Below are 20,910 nucleotides of genomic sequence, written 5' to 3' on the forward strand. Positions count from 1 at the left end.
TGTTCCAGTGGTGTTTACACATTTAAAGTTAAATACACAACCCTTCTGTTTTCTTCTTCCTTTTTTTTTGCTATGAGAAAAACTAAATAAATATGACCATTAATTTTTTAAGCTCAGCAGAGTATGTAAGCTTGGTGGTAACTCTCTGCAAAAAGGAAATGCCAGAAGGTGCATCAAGTCCATCTATGCAACAACAACAAAAAAAAAGGTGAGTGGTTGTTTATGAAAGCTCCATGCACATGTATCAGAACAACTCCCTGTTCTGATTCAAGGAGAATGACGAGTTCCAGTGCCCTGAAAGCCCCGGAGCTCTGAATCACTGATTCAGCCTACGAAAAAAAGCGAGCTATAGTTGCCTGTGGTTGAAATACTCACAGAAAGCTTCACAGCAGAGGCAGAGACAACCCAAAGTTTGATGAGGCCCAAAGCAGAATTTGATGTTGGGGCCCGTTTTAGTACAAAATTTATAGTTTGCATATTGTACATTAAACACTGTGGCAGATTTTGATCTTGATGATATGGCTCACTTCCCTGGGCAGCAGGGAAAGTTTGTCACCTGTGCTGACATATATAAAGTTAGTAAAAGGTAAGAGTGGTTATTAGGCTTGTGGTTGAAGAAATCAACCACGAGTCTAATAACTTGTAGAAGTAAAAATTTAAATAGAGTCCAGGTTTAGCATCAGAAAAGTTAATTTTGCTTGTTAGCTGTACAGGCCTGGCGCAGGCAGTACAGCAGCTGTCAGGCTAAATATTTACATACCACATTTGGTAAAACATTTTTAAAGGTTTTGCGATTGTGATAAATGTTGTAGAAGTATTCCATTCTAACTGTATATGAAACCAAGAATCATTAAAAATTTTTGTAAGACCAATCAGTTTAATTATTTTTAAAAAATATATATAATAAAGTTGTGTATAAAACTAAAAACATTTTCAAAATGGGTGCTCAGACATGTCAGGAGAGAATTTGGAAATAGGCTTATTCTCGGTGAACTTGACTGTAATATCAAACTATTTTCAGTGTGAAAATGCAGGTATTGTACTTTTTCTCATTTTAATGGGAGTTCCAAAGAAAAAAATTTAAACTCTCATATCCATGTAAACAGTAGGCCATATATACACATTTTCCATCAGAAATGTCAAAGTTTATAAAAGTGCTTAGTCTAACTGAGAAAGAAACCATGATTAAATTCAGTTAATTTATGTAGTGCTAAATTATAACCAATCTTCTTCATCTCATAAGTCAGATTCATATGCAGTTATGTAAAAAACAAGCTTAGTTTAATTTCAGTTCATTCCATTCCACTCAAACAATTTGTGTAGATTGAATATAATATCAATTTATGTCAGTCACATTGTTTTAGTTTATTTTTACACCAGGTAATAACAGAAGATATATAAAACTCACAAGAGAGTCTTGTAAATTGTCTTTTGCATCATTGCATTTCTCCTTGTAATATCTAGGAAATTAGAGGCTGCTGCATCTAAATGTCTGATGTGTCTTCTGTGCGACAGGTGCTGTTGGCCATCAAGGGAGAAGAAAAGGAGAAAAAATGGTGGAGGAAAGACAAGAGAAGGAGGAGGAGGCTAAGAGTGCAGCTAATATTTTAAGATAATCCTCTTGACCTGTTCTCTTCTTCTTATGTAAACTCGGTGCTGTTCGCTTGCAGCTATTGCCGCACACACTGACAGGAGGGGCGCTATTCTGCAACCAGACATAAATACAATCATCGCGCCACGCAAACTCCCAGAAGTGCCCCTTTTTTTCCTCTGTTTTTGCAGAACATATATTTAAGAGAAAAATACATCCGCTACCAGATGAGAAGGGATGGGAAGGTCAGCCCAGAGGTCAGCGGACATGGTTGTTTTCACACCCACTTTACAGCCGTGTCTGCATTCCTGTCCTGGTGAGTCTCATCTCTGTCTCACATGCAATAAGTTGATAACAGGCACGTTTAACTCAATATGCCCTCAGAATACACTCCCAGCTGCTTTCATTTTCTCCTAATCATCCTTATCCTCTCCTTCACCTACTGTCAAGTGAGCGACGGTAATAACATTGTTTCTTTCTTTTTTCACTTATTCCAACAGAGTGATGCAAAGATCTTTTTAATATTTAAAAAATAAAAATTCTGTTCGACTATTGAGAAGAAGGACAGAATGGAGATACATTTATTATAATAGTTCCCAAATAAATGTATTTTTCATCACTTTTTCTCTTCCGTTATTGTGTGCTTTTTTTATTAGTCTCCTTAATAAATAGTCCAAGTAACACTTGATGGGCACAATCACTTCTGATTCCCTATAGAAGCCATTTACCTAGGAGATTTTATATTCCAATTCCATTTGAGTCAAGATTTTTTGGTAATGTCTTTTTGATAAAGGATAACAGGCTTCATCAAGAGCTTTACTTTGATATATTCCAGTCATTCTGGCCAAAAATGACAAGGATTTGGCTCTGAGCCTGAGGTTTTCCTCTTCTCAGATTCAGTGATCAGCATGCACACAGCCAGGGTCGGGAGGAGGATGGGTTGGAGAAAATGAGTGTCTGGCTGGGTGGTGGGATGATTTATAACTTTTATTAACGCTACCGTTTTTTTGTGATCAGGGCAATTAGCAAAGAAATCATAACAATGACTCATTAATAGAGGTGAAAACACAGCTCTGTTTTCCTGGTGTCAGAATGGCGGGCTGGCACACCAACAAGCAATTACAGACATGAAAGGGACCTTTTGAACAGGTCCTTTTGAAAATATCTGCCAATTAACGATGTATAACCTGCATGAAAAAAGAAAGTCAAATTGTCAAAGAATAAATTAAAATGATGCTTCCACCTTTTTGAATAGAGATTTCCAGTATCTTCCAATAGATGTGGATTTCAGTAATCATGTATGACAAAGTAAACTCTAAATCAATTAATGGATATAATTAAATGGACTGTGATAGCTTGTTTTTCATACTATAACCACAGCAAGTTGAATTTAAAGGCATGTTCAAGACCTTCAGAATAGAAAGTGCTGTCACATGAAACATAGATGCAGTCATTATGTGTAGGTGCAATATGTGTTCATGGGTTGAGTGTATTAGCCTTCTAATGTCTGAAAAGACAAATCAAACTGGTCCTATACTGGACTAAAATTAAGTGGAAAAAGCAGCGTTCAGACAGTCTGAAAAGTCTTGCTAAAACCTATTCATATGTGCACGAAAAGATTTGACTCTATATATAAAGAAACCAGGGTTATCAGCCAGGGATCTTGCACCATGCACTATTGCAGTATGTCATCCAGTCTCTGGCAATAGTATTTATCCCTTTAACTTTTTCACAATTTGTCATAACCACAAACTTCATGTTATGTTATTTGGATTTTGCCAAGATGGTCATGGTCACTCTGAAAAAATTTCAGTTTCAAACTGCAGGTGGGAAAATCAGTCGACAGGACGACTATAAAGTTTGCACTGGATAAATGTATCTCTTATGGTGGAGTGGCAAGAAGAAGGTCATTGTTGAAATAAAGTTACAACACAAGGGGCCTAGAGGGCACAGCAAGCATGTGAAACATGGCACTGTGGTCAGTTGCAACCAAAGTTGAACATTTTACGAAATCTGTTGCAGAAATGTAGTATCACCTTGAGCACACTATCTTCCCATAACATGGTGGTATCAACAACATGTTATGGCAACTCCTTTCTTCAGCAGGCACAGAGAAGCTGGTTGGAGTTGTTGATGTATAAAGCAACGTAGGGCAATTCTGGAAGAAAACTTGCTGCAAAAGACTGGAGTAGAGGTTCACCTTCCAGCAACTGTAAAGATACAGCCAAGACTAAAATGACTGGTTCAGATAAAAGCATCTTCTTAAGTTAGAATAGCCCATATGTTGAAATTTAATGCTTAAATATACTATTAATCCAGTTTAACCGAGCTGCACGTATTTTTGAAAGACTAATTAGTGGAAATTGTCACTGTTGAGTTGAACCCCAAATTACTTAAGCCTCTAATTGCAGTGAAAGGTGCTTTTTCCATGTATCGATTTAGAGGAGTTAAGGACATGCCACACATCTCTGGTCTTAATTTGTAAAAAAAAAAAAAAAAAAAAAAAAAATGGAAAACTTATGTATTATTTTCCTTTCACTGTCAGAGTTCCTTTGTTTTTATCTAACACATAAAATCCTGATAAAACATACTAAAGTTTGCAATGTGGGTCATAAAAATTGAGCCACTGTAGGACATTATATTCATCAGAGACACAAAGCAGATTTCTGGTTGTTCAAGCCAAGAATGCTACAGGTATCAGTGTAAAGATCTACTCCGACAGGTTTACTCACACAACTCCTCTAATATGATGCTGTATCACACTAGCCCAGTGTCACAGGGTTAGTATCGACTAGACTTACAGAAAATCCTCTGTGCACTTTGATCTGTAACCCCATTCATGACATCAAGCATCAGAGGCAGATCAGATTGGGCTACATAGGCGGAGAAAACAGAAATTTATATTTTAGGATCACATATAAAAATTGTCCTGTCTATTTGAGAAGATGGTAATCACAAGCACATGATAGTATCAGTAAAGAGCCAGAAATAAAAACGTGGTATAAAATGCATTTTAAAAACTGACAAATTTGACAAATTATTTCATACCACACATTACTCACAAATTTATCAGTCTAGATCAAAAAGCCAGTGTTGCATTTAAAACTCTGAGCTACCTACATTAATAAACCTGACACAAACCTCTCTCTTTACATCTGAACTCATGGAGAATATTACCCACCCCCACCCTCTCCATATTCCTCACTACCTCCCTCCTTAGGATGCATATTAGATTAAAGATTTTATTGTCACACTCAATGCACTTAGAGTGTTGGCAAACTTAATCACAAGGAGACAGCATGTCATAGAAGAGACACCTTGGGTTGACTAAGTCATGACGAGCCAGCACAAATCGATGAGAAGGACTAATCGGATGTATCTGCTGGGACAAGCTCTGCCCTGAATCCAAATGATGGACACCAGATGGGGACTGATGTTGGCATTAGTACACAATCAGTGCAGTAGATGGAGAAATGTAAGAACAAGGGCCTCCTATTCATTGAGGCATCAGCTTTTAAGCAGGCATAGCCAAGGTCTCTCCTTTCAGAGAGAAAAAGCAGGAGCGTATTAAAGAGGATGGATCGTCTTTGTTAGTGCAGGTGCAAAAATATGGAGACAGAGTTGAGATAAAGAAAAAGGAAACAAATGAGCACTTATTTGAAATTTGCAAGGGCATAAAATATTTCATGTTCTAATCAGGGTACATTTCTTTTGACTAAAAAATTAGCTGTGTTGAAAAGCATGTAATACCTTAGACAACAAATACTGTAAGTGTTTTCTGACCAACCAGATGATAGGTTGTGATTTTGGGATATTTTATCACTTGGATTCTTTTTATATCAACAGTTTAGATCAGTAGTGTAATGGTGTGGGGGATCTGTTGGTCCTTGCACACTCCCTGACCAGAGTAGTATTTCTTACCCTCCCTTTAGATGACCACCATGTCACAAAGCTAACACCATTTTTAAACTGATCAAATTTGATCATTACAATGAGTTGACTGTATTTCTGTGGAATCCAAATTCGACAGATTCACAGAACCAACAGAACACCCTTGGGTGTGGTTGAAAAGGAGATATGCAACATTGACGTGCAGCCAACTAAACTGCAGCAACCAAATTGGAACAAAAAACACACAAAATATTTGTGTGTATTTGTGTAATATTTCATGACGTGAAATCTATGTCATGAAGAAATAAGGCAGTAATGAAAGCAAAAACTGGTCCAACCCAGCAACAGTAAAGTGTATCTGACAAAGAGGCTGGAGAGTTTGACTCCCTACCTTTACTCTGTCATAAAGCTGACTTTTCTCTCTGCAATAAAAGTTAAGGTCAGCTGAAGTCAAATGTACCCAATTTATTGAATTTGTAGTACAGGAGACCACGTGGTATAAATTTACCATAAAAGTGATTGATTCTCCAACCTTTCCCAATGGAGGCAACAAGCTTACGGTGGGAAAACATGACATATCCCTCTTCAGTAACACAGTCCAAGATTTTTTCTGGCTAGAACAGAAATACAGTCCCTTCAGAGAATTTCGGGTCTCGCCCAGGGTCTCCTCCCTGCCAGACATACAAGGGAAACCTCCAGAGGGAAGGGACTAGGAGGCACCCTGATCAGAAGCCTTGAATTACCTCAGCAGACTCTTTTCAAAGTTCCTCCCAGATGACGGGTCTCCTGACTCTATGTTTAAGGCTGAGGTATGGAGGAAGCTCATTTTGTGCCTGGGTACAAGAGTCCTTATGTATTCAGTACATAAACGAATGAAACAAAACTCAAATAGAGTTTTGTTTTGAAAGCCTTGTTTCTTACTCTGTCTTAGTGTTCCGAAAGCCTTTTATTTTCTCAGATAAATGAAGTTGTTTGCGTAGTTTGCGTCTTCATGCCATGAGCTGTTGAAGAATTAAAAACTCTTTATTTCAATCTGGATGTTAATATCTGTCACTGGTGCAAAATGTTTGACAGTCAGTTTTTATATGTAACTATTCAGCAGTCCTCTTCTTCTTTCTTTCCACATTAAGGCGACCAAATGTTCCCTCACACACGCACACACACACACGCACGCACACACACACACCCACACACACACCCACACACACCCACGCACACACACACACACACACACACACACACACACGCACACACACACACACACACACACACACACACACACACACACACACACACACACACACACACACACACACGCACACACACACAGAGAGAGGAACCACAACCAGCTTTCTGCCTGTGCAGTATAAATGTCCTGCAACTAAGTGGTTTCTCTCTTTATGTTCTTTGGTCCTGTTGTTGCGCAACACCCCCCCCCTCCTTTCTGTCTCTACTCTCTCACTCTCGTACTTCCTCTTCTGAGAGGGGAGATGTGCTACCAGCTCTCCATCTAACGGGTTAATTGAGTTTCCTAAATCTGCCGGGATTTACCCTGTCCAGAACTGAAGTAAACTCTGTTTAAGCTGGTTTCGAGAAACGATTCACCTGATTTTTAACGGCCTACATCCAGGTGTCTCACCCTTCTTCCCTCTGTGAATTAGCCAGACTGAGCAGCCTACAGCCAACTAGTTTCACAGAGCACACCTGTTAACGGTCGCTCGTTCTCTTATTTTACAACTTGCATTTGTTATTGAACCAGGTAGGTTTTAGTGACTCGGGCGAGTCCCAAGGATGACGTTTTAAATTTGGGCTACCAGCAACTTAAAAACATTTTAAACTTTTTCCTCTCCAGAATCAAACATCACAGCTATTTTACAACCATCAAAGAACTTTAAGGTGACTCATTAACTGAATGTCCACAACATCTTTTAGATTTTCTTTATGCTAAATATTTTATTAGTAAGGCATTTTTGCAAGGGTCAGTACAGCTTAATTCAGTAGCAGAAATAATCAAATAAGTAAAATCAATCATCTAGTCTGTCTTTCCCTACTGCTGACACTGAAAACTAAAAAAAGGGAACCTTTGAGAGAGACGGACGGAGCCTGGCGCCTCGAACCCCAGACCTGGCACGACGACGAAGAAGGTGCTGCAGCAGGAGGAAGACGCCGATCGATGAAGGCCAGGATCTCCGCAGGTCTGATGATGAAGAAGGTGTTGCAGCAGGAGGAAGATGTTGATCAGCGAAGGCAGGAATCTCTGTAGGTCTGATGAGCCTCCTCTCCGCATGGATGGTGAGGTCACACAGGACTTGGTGCTGGCAGGAAGGAAGGCACCAGTTCTTCTTCTTTGTCTTTGCCTTTGTCTTCATCTTTGTCTTTGGGGTCTGAACCCAGCCGATGAGAGAAGTGCGATTCGAAGCCACAGGTTGTGGGCCAGACGGGTTGGTCCCCATGCATGAGCAGGACAGTCTTCGGCTCCGTGGCCCCGGCTCTTCTTCAGCTGCAGAGTTCTTTGTCCATCTCGATCTTGGCTCGAAGCTGCCCGGAGGATCCAACGAACGGTTCCTCTTTTGCACTCACCTTTTATAGGGTTTCTGACTGCTTAGACAGATGATCTCATATCCATCACTGTCTTACAGACATTTCCTGATGTCTGTGCTAATGTCTCAGGGTTGCTCAACCTCCTATGTCCATTGCCTGCACAACCTTTCACCTACTCTCTAAATAAGGCGTTGATCATCTCTGCTCTCCTGTTAGTTCCTTGCCTTTCACCTTTCACCTACTCTCTACCTCCAACATATCAGTGATGTTTAATTGCAGTTACACCTTTTACACCATTTCAAGTTCAATGTCAAAATCACATTTATATCACATTTATTTTCTTTAGCTTCTCTGATTTAGCATTCATTTATAATTTTATAACCATAACTTATTAATTATCCTTATTATAATCCTAATGTGAGTTATTACAGATGTTTTTCTGAAAAGAAACCAAAAGAATAATACATGATTCTAATTATTTAATACTAAAGTTACGGTTACTGGTTTTTCTTATAAATGTTCTCACAAATATAAGTGTAAGTATTATTACAAGTAAACCAATATTAATATAAGTATTTTACTTTGAATCTTATGAAATTACTCAAAATGTTTTAGATTTCATTCTTTAAAACTTTCATGATTTAAAATAAGAAATAGTCTCAGCTATTTTTTATAAATCTGCAGGCTGGAACTTACTTCCTCTTTTTCCAGGAAACCTGCTTTTCCTGTTTAATGACTCTTTCTGACTGACTATGATTTCTTATGATTAGATAGAAAAAAGTAAAATTAAAGCAAAGTTTGCATGAGACAAAAACAACACACACAACCAGATTTATTTTATTGACACTTAAGTCTACTGTTGGGCCTAGATGTCACTTGAGTGATTCATTTTAAAGATAACTTTATTTATTATTACTGTTAAACTAACTTTATTGACACTTAAGTCTACTGTTGGGCCTAGATATCACTTGAGTGATTCATTTTAAAGATAACTTTATTTATTATTACTGCTAAACTAAAATCTCCAGCATGGGGAAGTGGGATGAGCTCGGATTTTCTTGACACCCCCTCCACGAGGTCAGACCTTTCACATGCTGGGAGTCCATCACCCTCCTGCAGTTCGCCGTCCTCATCCCCTGGAAAGAGAAGAGGTTCGTCTGGGATGTGAAGATGCAGATTCTTCATCCTCAGTTGTCACAGAGGGCTCAGTGTAGTCATCAAAACTCCACTTCTCTTGACACCCCCTCCTTGGAGTTTTGATTTCCCCCATGAGGTGATGAATGTCGAAGAAAACTTGGATCGTTCTGATTCTTCTACAGGAACTTTCGCTGGATGAACTGTCGGTTCTTCAGGATGTGGGATGATTCTTTAGGGAAGATGGGCTGAGACAGAAGGCCTCAAACAAAAAAAAAATTCTGGCTGTTCAGCAGAGCAAAGCAAAAAGCATAAGCATCATGACGCTTTATCCGTAATCATGATCCTTTTCCATTTTAATCCATCAGGTTGTGACAGGAGTTCTTCTTTAGCATAATCCAATTTCTTCACGGCCCTCCCAGTCCAAAGCCTTGAAGTTGTTCTTTGAACGGCAACCTTCCTGTAATAGTGGCCAGTCTACTGTAGGATGGCATGGTGCTTGATTCTCTGGCCATCTTCTCGTAATGTTCTGGTTCGCTGTAGCTAAGAACTGGCTTGAGCACTGCTTCCTCATGGACCCCTTTCTTCATCAGTAGTACTGTTGAAGTTCAGTACTTGCTTTACAAAAACTCGGGCGTTGAATCTCAGCTTGATCACTGTAGTTGCAGGCCGATCTTGAGCTTTAATCCAAACTCTCTGCCCTGTTTTCAGTGACACTTCGAGCTGCAACTTCCCTTTTCCTCCTCTGAGCAAAAAGAAGAAGTGTCTTCGCCTCCCTGCTTTCTGTGACGTGAACGGAGTTCCTCTGCAGGGGAAGACCTGCTCTTCTAGCAGTTGTCACTGTGTCCATCAGCACCAAGAGGTACTTCTCACCTCTCTTTCCTGTTGTCCCCATTGGCTCTGCTACATCCATGCAGACTGAACCCCATGGGACTGTGCTCTTGATGAACAAACCTTCCATCCGCTGCCCTGGGTGCCCTGCGTATCGACCACATACCTCAAAGTCACACAGCTGCATCGGATGGGCTGAAGGGACATCCAGCAGTCCTGCTTGCTCAGTTCTTCACGGGGGTGTAGCACGCCTGCATATTCGAGGGCCTTATGCACGCACCGTACTACCTGGTCCCCGTGCTACTCTAGGACCACCTGTCCTTAGGTGTTCTGTCCCACCTCGACACCGGCAGAGACAACCTTTCTTAGTGGCACGAAAGGTCGTCATCTTTGCCCCTCCATAGGGCTTCTTCTCAGGTGTGCGCCTTGTCGCTGCACCTCAAGTTTCGGGCGGAGCCTCAGTTCTGCTTTCTTCTTCCATAAGTTGTGATGAGCTACTTGTTTCCCTCTCGCACTCTCAAGCTGCTTCTCTCGGGTCTGGCACTCTTGATTTTCCTTTTCACCAGCTCCAGCAATCCTTCCAGTACTGCCGTTACTTCTCCGGCTTGAGCACTACCGGGAGCTTTTCCTTTCTGACGGCATCTCTCTTTGCCGTCTTGCTTCAGAATAAATCCCCAGTATGCCGACTGGTCGGACCCCTTTCTGGATCCATCGGTGTGGATTGTCCCTTCCAGTTGTCCTGGCTTCTCAGATGTCGCTTGCGGTCATTTCTTACTGGTGGGTTGTGCTGGCCCAATTTCAAGCTCCGGGTCCAGCAGGATGTCTTTAACCATGTCTGCGTCTGTGTGATGATGTCAGCTGCTGGTGTTTGTTCCTCTGTTGCCGGATGTCTTCTCGATGGCTGCAGTGGAGGACGCGGTGTGCTTCCTCATCCATCGTCAGCTGATGATACTTTTCTGTGTTTCTTGTGCATGCTTGCAGGCTGGTCTTTTCTTTTCTTGTCAACATGACATCACGATCCACTCCAGCAAGAGTGAGCCAACTTTTCTTTGTCAGGGGCTGATGTTTCAGTTCCTCATTCTTGGAACCAACTTCCCCACTTGCTTCAGGTCTGAGTCACAGTAGCTGTGCAGAAACTGATGCAGTTCTGTTGAGGTCTCCTCATTTTCCAAACGATCTGGACGGCCGGCTTCCTCCGGTTTCTTCCCCAGATTTTCCTCCTCGAAGTGATCATCCATCACTCCGTCTCTCTGTCGGTTCGAGTTGTCTATCCCCCAAAGCCTCTCTTTGCGCTTTCGAGCAGGGATGGGTCTAGACTATGTTGGCTACTAGCTTCACTGTCTGGATCCGGTCATTTATCCTCAGTAGAAGCTTTCCCTCACCTGTATGCCATACAGTTACTGCAAGGGGTGTGACTGACGGCCTTATCAGTCACCATTAACTCTATTCCCTAAGAGTTAACAAACCAAGTGAGCTATTCAGATCCTCACATCTGTTTTTACTGACTTGGCATAGGGCCCTCCTACTCTGTTAGTTTGGGTCCCTGTTCGGGCGCCACTTGTTGTTGCGCAACACCCCCCCCCTCCTTTCTGTCTCTACTCTCTCACTCTCGTACTTCCTCTTCTGAGAGGGGAGATGTGCTACCAGCTCTCCATCTAACGGGTTAATTGAGTTTCCTAAATCTGCCGGGATTTACCCTGTCCAGAACTGAAGTAAACTCTGTTTAAGCTGGTTTCGAGAAACGATTCACCTGATTTTTAACGGCCTACATCCAGGTGTCTCACCCTTCTTCCCTCTGTGAATTAGCCAGACTGAGCAGCCTACAGCCAACTAGTTTCACAGAGCACACCTGTTAACGGTCGCTCGTTCTCTTATTTTACAACTTGCATTTGTTATTGAACCAGGTAGGTTTTAGTGACTCGGGCGAGTCCCAAGGATGACGTTTTAAATTTGGGCTACCAGCAACTTAAAAACATTTTAAACTTTTTCCTCTCCAGAATCAAACATCACAGCTATTTTACAACCATCAAAGAACTTTAAGGTGACTCATTAACTGAATGTCCACAACATCTTTTAGATTTTCTTTATGCTAAATATTTTATTAGTAAGGCATTTTTGCAAGGGTCAGTACAGCTTAATTCAGTAGCAGAAATAATCAAATAAGTAAAATCAATCATCTAGTCTGTCTTTCCCTACTGCTGACACTGAAAACTAAAAAAAGGGAACCTTTGAGAGAGACGGACGGAGCCTGGCGCCTCGAACCCCAGACCTGGCACGACGACGAAGAAGGTGCTGCAGCAGGAGGAAGACGCCGATCGATGAAGGCCAGGATCTCCGCAGGTCTGATGATGAAGAAGGTGTTGCAGCAGGAGGAAGATGTTGATCAGCGAAGGCAGGAATCTCTGTAGGTCTGATGAGCCTCCTCTCCGCATGGATGGTGAGGTCACACAGGACTTGGTGCTGGCAGGAAGGAAGGCACCAGTTCTTCTTCTTTGTCTTTGCCTTTGTCTTCATCTTTGTCTTTGGGGTCTGAACCCAGCCGATGAGAGAAGTGCGATTCGAAGCCACAGGTTGTGGGCCAGACGGGTTGGTCCCCATGCATGAGCAGGACAGTCTTCGGCTCCGTGGCCCCGGCTCTTCTTCAGCTGCAGAGTTCTTTGTCCATCTCGATCTTGGCTCGAAGCTGCCCGGAGGATCCAACGAACGGTTCCTCTTTTGCACTCACCTTTTATAGGGTTTCTGACTGCTTAGACAGATGATCTCATATCCATCACTGTCTTACAGACATTTCCTGATGTCTGTGCTAATGTCTCAGGGTTGCTCAACCTCCTATGTCCATTGCCTGCACAACCTTTCACCTACTCTCTAAATAAGGCGTTGATCATCTCTGCTCTCCTGTTAGTTCCTTGCCTTTCACCTTTCACCTACTCTCTACCTCCAACATATCAGTGATGTTTAATTGCAGTTACACCTTTTACACCATTTCAAGTTCAATGTCAAAATCACATTTATATCACATTTATTTTCTTTAGCTTCTCTGATTTAGCATTCATTTATAATTTTATAACCATAACTTATTAATTATCCTTATTATAATCCTAATGTGAGTTATTACAGATGTTTTTTCTGAAAAGAAACCAAAAGAATAATACATGATTCTAATTATTTAATACTAAAGTTACGGTTACTGGTTTTTCTTATAAATGTTCTCACAAATATAAGTGTAAGTATTATTACAAGTAAACCAATATTAATATAAGTATTTTACTTTGAATCTTATGAAATTACTCAAAATGTTTTAGATTTCATTCTTTAAAACTTTCATGATTTAAAATAAGAAATAGTCTCAGCTATTTTTTATAAATCTGCAGGCTGGAACTTACTTCCTCTTTTTCCAGGAAACCTGCTTTTCCTGTTTAATGACTCTTTCTGACTGACTATGATTTCTTATGATTAGATAGAAAAAAGTAAAATTAAAGCAAAGTTTGCATGAGACAAAAACAACACACACAACCAGATTTATTTTATTGACACTTAAGTCTACTGTTGGGCCTAGATGTCACTTGAGTGATTCATTTTAAAGATAACTTTATTTATTATTACTGTTAAACTAACTTTATTGACACTTAAGTCTACTGTTGGGCCTAGATATCACTTGAGTGATTCATTTTAAAGATAACTTTATTTATTATTACTGCTAAACTAAAATCTCCAGCATGGGGAAGTGGGATGAGCTCGGATTTTCTTGACAGTCCATATTCTATCAAATCAAGCTCCAACAACACCAGCTCCAGCTGCTTCACTAGGAAATGCTCCCAGGCTATTAGCTACAACAATATTGAGCTACTTTCTTTTGTTAATTTACACCAAAGTTTTCCCATTTAGAGAATTTCTACCACCGGGCAAACAGAGGGTTAATGATAAAGAATACGCAGCACGGCTGCATTTTATCTCCTAAATTTGATTCAGAGAAGTCTTAACTTCTCCTCATTACCAGGACCTGTAGAGTAGCAAATGACAAATCACAGTATGTGATAATAAAGGTGACACTGTGAAAATCCCCTGGCTGGGATCCATCTCATCATTATGAGAGCATTATGAATGGATGCAATAAAAGTGAATTAAGACAGGACATAGCTGATATAGATATTATGAGCACATTGTCCCTTGCCTAATGTGAATGGTTCTTCAGCCGGCTCTTGCAATATGGGTCCCAATTTGAAGAGGCTATCCTTGACTCAGAGTAATACTTACATACAATCATGACCAAAAAGCAGGGAGGAAAGAGGGTGGGGAGCCATTGAGTCCTCTTTTGTACTCTCTGCTATTTCATTACAGCAATGAATGTAAAAAAAAAAAAAGAAAAAAGAAAAAAAAAGAAAAAGTCTTTGATATGCTAGGCTGTAGTGTGCAACACAGCAGTGGTTTGGCCATTTGGGGGTCTTGTGCTTCTCTTTGAAGTCTCAGGGAAAAATATGAAACATAGATGTTTCATTGTCACTTTGACTCTTCTGTCATATGGAAATATAGATTCATAGGCTCAGGACAAAGCTAATAGGTAGGCTTGTCTAAATTTAAGCAGTGATATGATAATCATACACTTCAGTTCAAGCCAAAGAACATTAGTCTCCTTATAATACCAGTTGATTCCCTTTTCAAACAATACTCTCCCTGCTTCTGTCCCTGGCGGGTGTTGGCCTTCAGAAAAGGCCACCAGTGAAGAGCTCGCCTATACATCATTGATGATGGTACAATAGCATTAGTGTATGCTTAGCCTGCTAATTCCCCCTGTCATTGTGGAAAGTTTTATAATCGGGCCATTTGTAATTCTACTCATAAAGGGATAAGCTGCGATCCAAGCTTATGAGGCTGATCAAATTAAGATGGTTTTCTCCTAACAGGAACACCTGATAATGGGGAATACTATTGCTCTGGACAGTATCACTGATAAGCTATTGACAAAGAGATTTGCCCTGTGGCATGTATTAGTAGGTGTTTGTTATTCACGCTGCACATTTGAAAACAGCTTCTCACAGGCCATCCCTTATCATATTCAAAGCAAATCAGAGGTTTTCCAGATATTAAACTTCAACCAAAAAAATTTTATTTCTTATGGGTTTATCATCTTGACCCCATTTTATAAGCCATGCATTCCTCACTGTAAGAACGTGAGAATGTTCCACATCCCTCTGACTCTGCAGTAATCCTCGCTCTCCAGATATCACTCAGTCACTTAGATAAAGCCTTTCCTTCTCATGTTCCTCATCTGCCTCTTTCAAATGGAAGGAATGAAGGATGTACAATAGCTAAGCGCACTGGCATCTGTTTCCTTACAGTTACAGTTCCGGGTATATGCATGCATTCCCATGAGACATGAATATCAGATTATTTTATTTTCTTAATGATGCAACTGAGCTCTTCTTTGTTTTTCTTTGAACTTCACAAACAAGAACTGGGTGTACAAGTTTACATTTTTGGCAGACTTTATCCACATAGGATTAAAAGTAAACATACAGCCTCAAATTTATACTCAATTATGTTCTTCAAAATTACACTGCCACCATCTTTCTGAACAGCTGATATGTTCTTCTCAGGCCTTGTTGGCAAAAGTTATATATCCTTCACTTCTCAACACAGTTCAAGGTCAGTGATTTGGAAATGCAACTCCAGAAGCATAATATTCACTTTCAAAAAATGTGATCGTTTGTTTTTCATCAATGTCTTGTTAGAAAATCCATTTGTTTCTAATTTTCACCAAACTCACCCAAACTGTTACATGCTCCATGCTTGTTAAAGTTGACTATCCTCCATACTTTATTCATCCATTTCAAAATATATATTTTTCATACCCCTAACCGTTCCTTTAAAAGCATTTTCTGATCTACATTCTTCTTAAGTTGATCAGAGAGGCGAAGAACTTTTAATTAGTGAGCCAGTGCTTTCTTTTTCTTTGCAGTAAAACATTCCTAACAGAGGTCCAATTCTCTTAACATCTCTTCAAAATGGACCAGACTAGAAAACATATCATCAAAATAAAGCAGACTGAAAGGAAATGGCTTCAAAATCTTGGCTATTGACCTAAAATTGTCATATGAAGTCAGATGAAAAATGAAACATCTATTTTCATTTGCCCGGTAAATTTACAGGGCACTGTAAAGAAATAAGCATCTCAAAACCACACTATGCCTCTGTGGTTCACTATGCATGTTGAACCGTTCTCACCAGACATCAAGAAACCTGCAGGCCAGTGGAACGCGGACACGCCCTCTGAACCACCACATTTGACTAACGCCAAGTTGTCAGCACCACGCATCCCCGCAGCTCAGGATATTGGAGCAATTACCTTCGTACAGCACCCCCTAGCAGAACAGGGGTCATTGGAGCCCAATTCATCAGTAGAAACCAGTCAGAGCTAACAACGCCAACACTGACTTGTTAGGGAACAAAGAGGCCATCATAATTAGCAGTGACATTTGCTGACAGAGAAGCCAAGCGGGCCTGGCCTCCACTGAGATGTTTCAGCACAGAGGAAGAGAGAGAGGGAGAGATCTAGCTGATAGAAAGGGGTCTTTCACCACCATCTGAAATGGATGTTGCTGCCTAAGGGTCCAACGTGCCAATCAGCAACTTTCCGAACCGAATCATTTGCATCATAAACAGTCTCTCATGATGTGCTCTGAATTAATTTGCTGTTCGCTTACCACTGGAATGAATAAAAGCTTCACTCAAAAATTTTTAAAATCAGACACTCACATCACCAGCATGGACAAAAAAACATGCAGAAACTGTAACATGTAAAACCACTGCAACAATAATTGGTTATATTAGTGTAAATAAAGCAGTCAGAGTTACTCATTATTTAAAAAAATGAAATTAGTCTCATAACTTGTATTTAGAATAAATTAATCTATATGATTAATTACACTCATTGAGTTCTCAGTAATTGTAATCACAGAACACAGTTGTTTTCTAACCATTTTTATGATGACTAATTCTTAAAATAAACCTAGATAACTCTTAAACAAAGCAAACCAGAGAAACATCTAAAGTGCTGCTATTCCTTTTTTCTTACACTCATTGACAAAATTGTAATAGCAAATAATTGCTGCCTTTAGACCTGGATAACCTGCTATATTTGAAAGAACCATAAATTTTACTCTTCACAAGAAAATCTTGTAGAAAAATGTCCAACCAAGTGCTTGTGATTCAAAGGACACTAGCAAGCAACACCTAAATGACAAAATTAAGATATTTGAGTGATCTAGTCAAAGTAAAGACAGGCTATGGCAAGTCTATAAGGTTTTCATTCTCAAAAATCCTCCAGTGTGGCTGAATTAAAACAATTTCACAATGAAGAGCACGTTAAAGTTCCTCATCAGTGATGTTAAAGATTAGGTCAGTTATCACAAACACTTGAAGCAGTGTGTCAAAACCAGTGAGAATGTCTAGGTGGTGATTGTTTTTTCACACAGTGCAGGTGGGCTTGGGTAGCTGCTGCTTCACAGTAAATGAAATCATTCTTTAAAAATGGCATTTTGTATTTTCTCAGATACTTGCTGTTTGATGACCTGAAACATTTAAGTGTGACCCAAAAAACAGAAAAAAGAAGAAATCTATTCACATAAAGACTCTGGACAGTTATAAATAGTTTGTCTGAATTAAGGGTTCATTTTGACTAAATCATTTTTTTTTCACTTGGTTAACTGAAACTGTCAGGAGAGCCGAGTCTTTGCAGATGCTGTCCAAAGGTTGATTTGTGCTGAAGGAGTTATTTTCTTCTTCCTTAGTTTCTTAAGCAATAAGTAATGATTTAGGTATTGTTTCAGCTGGGAACTAGAGCAACAGTTCCAGTGGTTTGTGCTAATGACCAACCCCTGGGGAAAAAGGATGATCATGTGGTTCTGTTTATATGCGTTTTAAATCTCTCTCCTTTTCTTCTGCCTTATCAAACACTATCATCGCTATGGGTGGACCACAGAACCAGGATGAGAGCAGTTCAGGAGTGTGACTGAAAAATTGCCAAGATGAGCCTGCACTTTTAGATTCTTCATGGGGCCTTTATGTATCACCTCCACAGGAGATGAGTGATGAAAATGGAAGGTAAGCGTGGAAGATGGCCAAATAAAACAGGAGGAAATGAAGAAACTTTGATTTTCACATGTATCACAATTTGTGCTGTAAAATGCTGCACGTGTATGAGGGCGAACATGCTTCCATAAAAATACATCTGGTGTCCATCAGACACTTTATTTTTCCTGAGGTCAGGGTCCGCAGGATATTTAATATTTCCACCAAAGAATCCAGATGACAAGGTAATGTCTTGGACTGAGACAAAGGCTCATAAAATTACTCGTATTATGCATGTCTCTTGGGGTCCAGAAGAAAAATGACAGTAATAATTTCAAACAGCATGAAACATGACATAGTCACAGTGCCGATAATACATTTCTTTACAAGTTTTTTCACATTCTTCCTGCCTGAAGGAACACTACTCATTTTATTTTATCCAGCCGTATTTGCTCTACAGAAGATTTGTAACCTGCATGGGACTAAATACATTTTGTGTAGAGGGACCTCATTAAAAGGTCTCCCTTGACATCACTCAGGGTCACAATCCCAAAGTGAACAGATAAATAGCATCAAAAGATATATGAGCATAAATGTGACTTGATTTGTTCAATTCTGCTACACTGCAAGTTCATTCTCCATTTTTAAAACATAATTCTGACATGTACACAAACAGGTTTTAGTACTACATGTCACTGGTTTCGGGATTAAGAAACAACAAAAACCAGCAACTTTCGCCACATTGTGTATGTGGAAACCTTATAGGATGCTAACTTTGGGTTTCCGGGTTCTTTTTCCAACTTCTTGGGATACTTCTGACAAGGTAGCTGAAATATATGACTTGAGCATACAAAGAGAGAGTTTCATTAGTCTCTTCCACTTACACCACAGGTAAAACTGAGCATGGACATGGAGGGATCAGTCCGCTTCTTATGTTTAAGAATCACAGCATCTTATTGAACCTTTAGTCAGGTGTTGTATTGCACAAACAACTTGGTTTCTTTCTAGACTGGATTCTTTTTTTTCTTTATGTTACCTCTACAATGAGAACTTGCCTTGAACAAAATACATATCAGTTATAGCTTTTAAACTATTTCCAGCTATAATGTGAGTTCTCTTTTCTCTTTTCTTTCATGCATATTAATTCAGTTATTTTCTATTTTCCACCCATGTAGAAACATTGCATGCTGACAGACCTGAGGAAGAGTAATCTGTTGCTGAATTATAGACATTGACAAAGGAGAGATTTCAGACAGTCTCCCTGAGCCTGTAAAACAATGGCACATCAGACACGCCACGTCAAGTCATGTTTCTTCTGTTATTAAGCAGAATCAGCTGTGGCTTCCCCTCCTGAAAACTCTGTGGGTCCTATAAATCTTGTGTGACAGTTCAGTTCAAAAGTCGTTGCCCTAAAAGGAGTATATATTTGTGAAAGCGTGTGGGTTTTCTCCCATTCAAGGGTCTGCTATGGCAGACCAGCACTAGCTAGATGAAGGAGATGAGAAAATGGAGAGGGACAGAGAATGAGGCAATATATATGGAAGATGTGGACACAGTTTGATTCTGAGAGAACAGATCCTCTTTGATAGTCTCACATCATAAATTAAACATGTGCATCTTAATAACTGGATGGGAAAAAGAACTGCATCCTGAGTGGGGTCTCTGGTGCTTTCTGAAGTCATGGTGACTCACAAGGTCCACCTCTCACAAGGGCAGAGCTCACGACTGCAACAAGGCCTGCTTCCGCATACCGCGGCTGTGGCTGAATAACAGAAGACAGATTTAAGAGGGATTGAGAAGTCATTGTTTTGGTCAAGCTGATAACACCTTAAGGTTATTGTCACGGAGGAGCCGTCACGAGCTGGGACTTAGAGTCCGTGTCAGCATACCCGCACAACCGCGCACACACGCCGACAAACACATACATAATCACTAACTTACTTTTGTTGCAGTTTGGACTGGGGCGGTTCATCGTGGGTGCACACGCGGTGTTCCTGCTTCAGTTAAACATTCATTCTAACTTATTTTTAGCATTAAACGTTTTCCCGGTTTTGTTTTCAAGTAGGGTGTTTCCGGATTGTGGCGTGCCGGGAGAGAGTCACATGAGGAGGTGATGTCATCAGAGCGCACTGGGTGTTGTCTATTAAATTGAGTATTGTATTTTGTTTACAAGTTTATTTATTTATTTTTTCTATTATTATTATTTTGTATACTTTACAAACTTCAAACTGATTTGAAGTTTGATTCAAATCAGAATCAAACTTCTGATTTGAGTTAGAAATAATTAGTATTTTTGCTAGTTTGGATTGTCTGTGGGCGGAGCCTGTGGCTTTAAAAGCAGGGCTCTGCTCCACAGGAGGCAGTCTGTGGTTAGACTCCTGAAGAAGTCATGCTGGAGGTGATGGACTATTGCAAGTCAAGGTACTAATGATTATTTAACCTGCTCTGGATGTCCTTTTTGTGTGATCTGCACCTGCCATCTTTGTGAGAGCTGAATAAATCCTCTTAAACGATCTCCGACTTGGAACAGTCTTTTTTTTTTTGACTAAATCATAATAGAACCCCGTCACAGTTATATACAGAGGAAGGGCAAGTAAAGGAACAACAAAATGTCAAAAGCAAGAATGTGCCCATAAAAATCACTGCAAGTTCTTATTTTGTTCAAATTCTAATTCACAGTGAAAAGTTGTTTTGGGTTAAAAAACAAATTTATTCATGCAAACTGTCACCCTACCCTACTTAAAAACCACATTTAATGTTTTCATTCCAACAAATATGTTGTTTTTGTTTGTGAAATTAGCTTTTGTTGTGAGCGTGCATGTATTACAATAGCAGGTTTCCAGTGTTTTGGGGTT

The 20,910-nt window shown here is 40.0% G+C and overlaps 1 long non-coding RNA gene across 1 annotated transcript; it reads left to right on the forward strand.

The window, feature by feature from the left end:
* The first annotated feature begins 1,822 nt into the window (after window positions 1-1,822).
* On the forward strand, window positions 1,823-20,569 carry LOC111610291. The gene is made up of 2 exons (XR_002753569.1): window positions 1,823-1,907; window positions 17,967-20,569. It is a non-coding gene; the product is annotated as an uncharacterized LOC111610291 (long non-coding RNA).
* The last annotated feature ends 341 nt before the right edge of the window (window positions 20,570-20,910 follow it).

This window comes from Xiphophorus maculatus, chromosome 12 (assembly GCF_002775205.1).
Source record: "Xiphophorus maculatus strain JP 163 A chromosome 12, X_maculatus-5.0-male, whole genome shotgun sequence".
Classification (NCBI taxonomy): Eukaryota; Metazoa; Chordata; class Actinopteri; order Cyprinodontiformes; family Poeciliidae; genus Xiphophorus; species Xiphophorus maculatus.